Source organism: Anastrepha ludens, chromosome X (assembly GCF_028408465.1).
Source record: "Anastrepha ludens isolate Willacy chromosome X, idAnaLude1.1, whole genome shotgun sequence".
In the NCBI taxonomy this organism is placed as follows: Eukaryota; Metazoa; Arthropoda; class Insecta; order Diptera; family Tephritidae; genus Anastrepha; species Anastrepha ludens.
The window spans coordinates 83,570,344-83,579,187 of NC_071503.1; positions in this window are offsets into that span (position 1 = coordinate 83,570,344).

Consider the following 8,844-nt stretch of genomic DNA (forward strand, 5'->3'; position numbering starts at 1 on the left):
AGCAGTAATTACCTTATTATTTGTGAAAACCAAGCATTTTTTGGGGGTTTTCCAGTATCGCTAGCTTATATTTTCAAGAGTTTTTTGTCAACAATGAAGTTTGTAGTTGTGGAATTAAAACTCGCCTACCTGCTAAAATTAACACATGAAAAATTTTGAAATTTTTAATAACAATTCGTCTCTAAATTAGCAATGTTTCTATATGTTTTTAAAGGTAAAACTAAAAGAAAAAAGCAATTCACGAAATAAATTTAAATAGGAAAGCTTTTGGAGAATTTCACCACTTGTATGAAGAGTTACGGCAAGATGAACGGAAATTTTGAGAATCTTCTAGTATGTTAATACGTTTGATTAAGGTAATGTAAATATCCAAATGGGAAATATTTATTTATTTGCTCACTTCTTTTGTGGTTGTTAGTGGAGGGGGAAGATATGTAACACCTTAAACCACAATCCAAACTTTAAGAAAAGTAACTACCCCTATATGACCCTCTTGGACCCATTTGAAAATGAGGCAGAAACCCATTCGCAGTATTTTTTTTAATCCAAGATAGTTTATTTTAATCAACTATAATAAATAGTCATTAATACATTGTTCATGGAAAAAGAAAGCTGTATCCCCATCATCAGTTTATATCTTCTGTTTTGATTTTTGTTCCAATAGCTCAAGTTTGCTTTTTGGGATTTTAATTATTTCCTTATTCAATTCATCATTTCGCTTACTCTTTTAGGTTCGTTCTATGAAGTGCAGGGAGTCTACTTCAAAAGTACTAGTGCTGTTTTCAACGCTATAATTCCTCTTTCTACCTTGATCGTTCGGTGCTTTGTAAATGTGCAGAAAAAGTGCGAAACAGGGTTTTACTCAAAAATTCATTACTCAAAAACAACTCATTTTAGCTACTGGGCATTCAGCTATGTTGAAGTTTGAGATATCCTCTTGATTTGGAAAAAGTTAAAAAAAAAATAAAAATATACTTTTTGAAATATTGAATTTCGAAAAAATTTCGATTTTTCTTTTGTTTTGCAAAATAAAAAATTTTCAACTACTTTTTTGCAACTGTTTCTACATGAAGTCGCTCGCGCAAGTAATGACGATCATTTTGAACCCCAAATTATTAAAATCGGCTAATTTTTGACTAAGTTATGAGCATTTAAAAAAAATTGTTCTTATATACAATAATTAAAAACAATCGATTTTGAGCCGAAAAACAAAATTGCCGATAAATCTTGAAAAAAATTTTTTTTGGGCGAACAAAAAAATATGTGCCTCATTATTTTGACCAGAAAGCAACATATTTGAGTTACATCGAAATCGAAGAACATGACCCGAATAGCCCGGTTGAATTGAAATGGAAAGCATCTATAATAATAATTTAAACCATTTTTTAATTACTACTTACTTTCTTGATTCAAATTCGCAATTTTGTTCACCAGCACGTCGGTTGTGATAATGTTTATTCTGCTAATTCCACACTGAAGGTTTCCCAAAAATATCTGCTATCAATTTCTCGTTCACTAACGACATTTTTCAAAACTATATCGCGTTTATTTCACAGAATCCAAACAATTAAAGAAAGTTTTCGTCTTTGAAAAAAGTGCCGCACAGTTTCAAGCTGACGCGCAACGTTGTTGTTGTTGTAGCAGCATAAACATTCCCCATACATACATAGGGAATGCTGCTGAGGTAACAGTCCTTGGCCAGATAGAACCGATTGTCGTGGGAACGACGTTGTTGTTGTTTTGTTGTTTTAACAGACAGTACAGGGTGTATCACCGGCCGTCTTCGTCTGGCTCATCTAAAGCATGGCCCAGGAAACATGCTGTTTCGACAGTTTGGGTCCAGAGGCAGAGGGGTGTTAGATGAGTAGGTTTTAGGGGGCATGTTAAAAGGTGGTTAGTGTAGTGCGGAGTACCTTCACATCCCAGACATATGTTTGGTATGTCGGGGTCGATTCTGGATAGGTAGGAGTTTAATCTGATACAGTATCCAGAACGTAATTGTGCCAGTGTTACTCGGGTCTCACGGGGAAGCTGGAGCTCTTCATCTGCTATAGGTGGTGGTTGGACTCCGATTACGGCAATCAGTGGACGGGAGCTTAAGAAGGTGGTGACGGTCTCCCGATGAATGTCGTTTAATGTCTGTCTAAACACTGTCTGGTCTAGTAGATTTCTGTTAGTTTTGCCCTGGATCTCGTCGGCGTAGTTTAAAAGGTGTCTCCTGATGGGCCGAAATTTGTGTGTCATCGACTTTTACCTTGAAAGGCAGTTTGACCTCCTTTGTCCAGGTGGTCGCCGTGGACTTAGTGGCAGATAGTTGGAGATTCCTCGCAGTGAAAAAGCGAGAAAGGTCGGGGAAGTAGTTGTTCACTTTGAGCACAGGCCATCGATGTCATTGCCCCACGCCATTATCGTGCAGTCGTCAGCGTATGAGACCAGGAAGACTTCTCTGGTGGTTGGGGGAGTTTCGAGACATAGAAGTTGAACAGCAAGGGTGAAAGGTCACCGCCCTGCGGTACACCTTGCTTAATCTTCCTCTGTTTTGATGTTTGGTCTCGAAGGATCACTGACGAATGACGACCGCTCACATAGTGTGCGGAAGACCTCTTCAGCCCTGGCGGGAGTGTCGACTGATAAATATCAACTAGTAGCGTGGAATTGTTGACTGGTTCGAAAGCCTTCTTTAGGTCCAATGCTACTAGGACAGTCTTCTGGCAGGGACGGTTTGTGCTAAGTCCGCGATTCATCTGGGGGTTTATGGCGGTGAGTGCAGTGGTGGTGCTATTCACTCGTCGGAAACCATGCAGATGTTGGGCTGGGGCCAGATGTTTCGTGAAGAGTGGGAGTAGAAGGGCTTCAAGTGTTTTTACTACTGAAGAAAGGAGAGTTATCGGACGATAAGATTCCCCTTGGTCGGCTGGTTTCTCAGGTTTCATTAGTGGGACCACTCTCCCTACTTTCCACTTGTCAGGGATGATGACATAGACTTCCGTAAGGATTACCGTCGCCATCTGTCCTGTGGCATAGGAGTACTTAGTGTCTTCGTCTAAGTACCATCCAGGTCCGCTTCCATCGCTGGTTTTGGATCCGTCGGTGTAGAAAGTGTGCTGGTATACCGTTATTAGGTTCTCTAGACTTAACCATTGATCTCTCTCTGGAATCAAAACATCATACTTCCTACCGAAGCTAACGATAGGCACCCGATTGTCCACCGGCATCGAGAACAGTGTGCACCGCTCCGACAACTGATACTATATCTGACAGTGGTCAGTGCTTACTTCATTTCTCCAGACTCCGTTTAACTTGAGCCTGTACGCCGCCTTCATTGCTTCCTTTCGAATTTGAAGATCTAGAGGTTGCAAGTTCAGAATGGCATTAAGGGCATCACCCGATGCTGTGCTCATGGCACCTGTGATACCCAGGCACACACTTCTCTGTAGCCTGTTTAGGGGTTTAACGCTGGAATTAACCAATGTGGCTTTCCACCATACTACAGAGGCGTATGTATTAATGGGTCTAATCAGGGTGATGTACAGCCAGTGTACTATCGCCGGTCTTAGACCCCATGTTTTGCCAAATGTTCTCTTACACTGCCAGAAGACCTTTAGTGTTCGAGAAACCTTCTGCTCGACGTGCTTCTTCTAGGTAAGTTTACTATCTAGGATTACTCCTAGATATTTAACCTCAGAGGACAGTTGCAATGTTACCCCTTTCAATGTGGGTAGTAACAGGCCTTCCATATTGCGTTTCCTAGTGAAAAGCACTAAGGTACTTTTTGTAGGATTCACCGAAAGGCCATGCAATTCGCACCAATACTCAATTTTATTTAGGGCTAACTGCATTTTATTGCATATAACTTCAGGTGATCGTCCTGAGATTAATACGCACACATCGTCTGCGTAGGCTTGGATGTGTCCAATTTCCTGCAGATCATTAAGAAGAGAGTCCACTACGAAGCACCAGAGAAGGGGAGAGAGTACACCGCCTTGTGGGCAGCCCTTCTTAACCTCAACCTTGACTCCTTCATGGCTTTCTCTATCCATGGTAAGCAGTCTTTTGGATAGCATAGGGTGGATCCATCAGACAATGATTTCTTCTACTCCATGACTTCTGATAGAAGAGCACATAGAGTCAAAGGTAGCATTGTCGAAAGCTTCTTCAATGTCCACACCTCTCTTGTTTCCAGCCCTTTTTCGATTATGCTAACGCACTCGTGCAGAGCCGATTCGCAAGAATTCCCACTTTGATAGGCATGTTGTCTGACGTTGAAAGGGTGTCGACTTAGAACCCTCGTCCTAATGTGCGTCTCCACCATACGTTCCAGATTCTTAAGCATAAACGATGTCAGGCTTATAGGTCTGAAACTTTTTGGTAAAGTGTAGCTGTCCTTGCCTGGCTTTGGGACAAATACAACTTTCACCAAACGCAACAATTGTGGAACATAAGCGTGCGCAAGACATTCCGTAAAGATTCTTTTCAAAGCCTTTATTAGTAGTTCTCCGCCTCGATTGAGCATGATTGGGTAAATGCCATCGGGTCCTGGGGAGTTAAAGTTTTCGAATGACGGTAAAGCGAATCTTATCGTTTCCTCGTTAACTATCCTGGATGCAATAAACCAATCACGTCTGCTGGTAATTATATTAACATGATCAGATTGATCGATAGAGCTTTGACCAACAACATTCCTGGAGCCAGGAAAATGTGTTGGAAAGAGAGAATCGTGCACTTCTGATTTTGAGTCCGTATAAGTACCATCTGGTTTGAGCAGTGAGTCTAGCCTAGTCGTCCGGTCTCTTTGGAGGGCTTTTCATAATCTCGCTGAACTGTACCCTTCCTCCAGTTCACTGCAGAAGGTTCTATAGGAGTCCAATTAAGATGATCTAATTTTCTTTTTATATTCCTTCCTCAGCTTTCGGTAGGCAGTCCAATCTTTTTCCAACTGAGTTTTAAGAGCTCTGTTAAGAAATTTCCTGGAAGTTTTCAGGAGTTTCGAGAGTTCGGCGTTCCAACAAGGGACTGTCTTACCCTTTTTTTTTGTGGAGGAGGAGAAGCATCAAAAGCCTTTGGCCGAAGCCGTGGTGTGGGACTTTAATCCAACTAAACCCCCCCTCATATCCTACGGTATGTCCTCCGGGAACTTCACCGTTAAGTAGTACGTCAGGAGGCCGTTGTGAGTATATTATTACTCAATCGTCTGTTATTGTCATTCTGTTCTGTACATTGTGTTAAGGAGCTCTTTCTAGGGACCTACGTGAATATTCCGCGTATTGAAGGTTCTTCATGATATTTGCGGCCACTACACATGTAATTTTCCAGTTTTCTTCGTTTTCGCACATATGTGGGATAAGATTTGTCTCACTTATGTTTTCGCCAAACGCTCCCTCAAGTATATTTCGCTCATTAATAAACCGCGGGCATTGGAACAAGATATGCCTCGCCGTTTCTTGTTCTTCGGGGCACTGCGGGCAGTACGGGTCGTTCCCAAGATGGAACCTGTGTAGGTATGCTTTAAAGCAACCGTGTCCAGTCAGCAGCTGTGTGATACAAAAATCAATTTCTCCGTGTTTTTGCTCAATCCACCTCGCAATGTTTAGAATCAGTTCAAAGGTCCACCTACCTTTCTCGGATTGCTTCCATCGTATCTGCCATTTTTCAATTGTTCGCAGCCTTTCTTCTTTTTTAGCCACGTTCGACGGTTTCGGCCCAATGGTATTATGTAACCTATACATCTCAACCGCGAGAAGGTCGATAGGCCCCATTCCCGTTATCACATGGATTGCGTCATCTGAGACAGTGCGATAGGCACTGGCTACTCGCAGGGCGCCAAGTCTGTATGTGGTTCGTATGTGTTGGAGGTACGATGGCTTTGTGTTTGCCCAGATTGGTGCTGCGTACAGAATCACTGAACTTGTGACTGTTAACAGGAGTCTCCGTATACTTGCGCGAGGGCTGCCAATATTACGCATTAGTCTAGTCAACGCGTTATTTATTCTTACGGCTTTTTCACTGACTGACTCTAAATGATACTTAAAGGTCATTTTCGAGTCAATGAGTACTCCCAGATATTTGATATATGGCTGCGACCTTATGTCATGGTCAGCTACCATAATCCCTAACTCTTCACGTACCCGTCGTGTTGTCAGTAATATGACTTCAGTTTTTTGAGCTGCAAGTTCTAACTTCACATTTTTAAGCCATCTTCTAATTCTTACAATTGCATCGTTGCATAACGCTTGCAACACGTCCAGATGCTTTCCCACTACCCCCAACGCAATGTCGTCTGCGTATCCAATAAGGGTAGCATCTTCAGGAAGCTCAAGCTTGAGGATACCGTCATACATAGCATTCCAAAGTGTTGGGCCAAGCACCGAGCCCTGTGGGACACCGCCAGTTACTTTAAATGTGCCTATTCCGTTGTCAGTATCAAAAAGCAAGAGCCTGTTTTCAAAGTAGCTTGATAAGATTTTTTGCAGGTATTTCGGCACCGCGAATCCTCTCAGTGCACTCATAATTTGGGGCCAGCTTGCGGAGTTGAACGAGTTTCTTATATCTAAGGTAACAACATCGCAGTATTTCTTCGTGCCACCTTTCCATTTCCTGCCGCTAGTGGCTTGACGAGCAATACTCATTACAGCTTGTATTGCGTCCACGGTTGAGCGGCCTTTTCTAAAGCCGTATTGGTTTGGCGAAAGCCCTGTTGGCTTCTCTAGAAACTCTTGCATTCTGTTACATATGATGCGTTCTAGTATTTTGCCGAGTGTATCTAGCATACAGAGTGGACGGTATGACGATGGATGGTCCGGCGGCTTTCCTGGTTTGGGTAGCAGTACCAACCTCTGTTTCTTCCACACTTTTGGGAAAACGCCTTCGTTGAGACATGTGTTGTACAATTTAGCAAAAACCTCGGGTGTTGATTTAAATGCTGCTTTCACAGCTACATCTGGCAAGCCATCTAAGCCCGGAGCTTTGTTATCCGCAATGCGCTGTACTGTGGATAGCACTTCTTGTGTGGTGACTTCTGGGATGTTAGCCGCCATCACCCATTGTGTCTGTCGTGGATTTGACTCCACCTGATATGGAAATAATGTGAAAACCACTACTCGCAATAGGGCTGGGCACGTTGGCTGTGGTCCTCTTGGATTCTTGATAGTTCTCATTACAACCTTATATCCCATTCCCCAGGGGTCGACGTTCACACTGTCGCAAAGTTCTTTAAAACAGCGATTTTTACTAGCCTGTGTAGCTTTTTTAAGCGTAGCTTTACAGGTTTTATGTTGTGCTAATAATGCGTCGACGGCTGGTGTACCACGAGCTCGCTTCAGCTTTCTGCGCACTCGATTGCAGTCTCCTCTTATTTTTGCGATGTGACTATTCCACCAATAGCCTTCTGCTTTCATTTCCCCAGCGCTATCTAAAGTTAGGCAAGCGTTCCAGCTCATGTTGAAAACTGTGCTCTTTGAGGGCGAAAATCGCTATTTTCTACACCCATTAGTATATCGATGGTTATTGCCTTATGATCGCTGTACGTGTAGATGGAGCTTACAGTCCATGTTGCGTTGCGCGCTATAGTACTATGGGCGAAGGCAAGATCCACTATTGAGCATCCTCTTTCGGTTTGAAAAGTGAATTTACCAGGCACATTCAGCAATTCCAGGTCAAATGGTGCCAGGCTTTCCAAAAGCACTCTGCCACGTCTGCTAGTACGCGTACTTCCCCAGGTAGTAGACCAGGCATTGAAATCGCCGGCTATAAGTACTGGATTGCTCGGATATAAGTGCAATATCTATTTGGTGCTCTCGCATGGTCTGCTCAAAGAGTTCTTGGGCAGTTTGACAGTGGTTGAGATTAAGCTGTAAAATCCTAATTGGATAGCTTCTCTTCGCGCCTTTTTAGCTAACGGATATTTGTAGCTGCCAGCTGTATGGACTGTCTTACCCTTTCTTCTCCTACGTTCCGGGCACATCTTGTTATAACACTCGATCAAAGCTCGCCCCAATGAGTTTGTGGTTTCTTCAATAGCAGTTATTGTCCGGAGTTTGGGAACATCACGGATTTCCTCTAAAGTGAGATCCTCATATCGTGTCCAATCCGCTTTTCGAGGATTCCGGCCTGCTGGGGTCGAGATTGTCTCGGCCACAAGCCTGAACTCTATATAACGGTGGTCCGACATCGAATCTTTATCGAGTACTTTCCAACCAGTGATATGATCTGATATTTTATCGTTAGATAAGGTCATAGCAATCACTTCCTGCCTTCTGCTGGTCACAAAAGTCGGACTGATGCCAACATTCTGTGTGACCAAGCGAGATGACAGAATGAAGTCCATGAGTTTATGCCCCATGAAGTTACATTTTGTGCTACCCCAGAGGGTGTTCTGTGAATTTGCGTCATATCCCACAATTAGACCTAATCTCATGGATTCAGCATATCTTACAACTTCTATAAACTCCCTCGTAAGGGGAGGGAGAATAAGTCGCAAGGAAAATTGGCCGAGACGACAATTGCCTCCACTTATTTCCCCTCTAATCGATACTTTATTTTAACTGCAACTAATTCTTGACAACAGAATTGTCTTAACAAAGTGCAATCAACCGGTTTCGGCATAATAATACACGTACGCGGACGGACCTCTCCCTCTTCATGAAGGACAGACCCCCACTTTATATCTCCCAAGCCCCGTATTTGTCCTTTAGACACCCACGGTTCTTGAATTAATATTATGTGCAATCCATGCTACAAATCAGGAATAAATGGTCGGCAGCATGCGATGTCATAGCAGAGACTATGAAAAAACTAAGGACCCTCGAAAGACTACGACGAATGACGGGCGACTAATTCGTCCCTCCC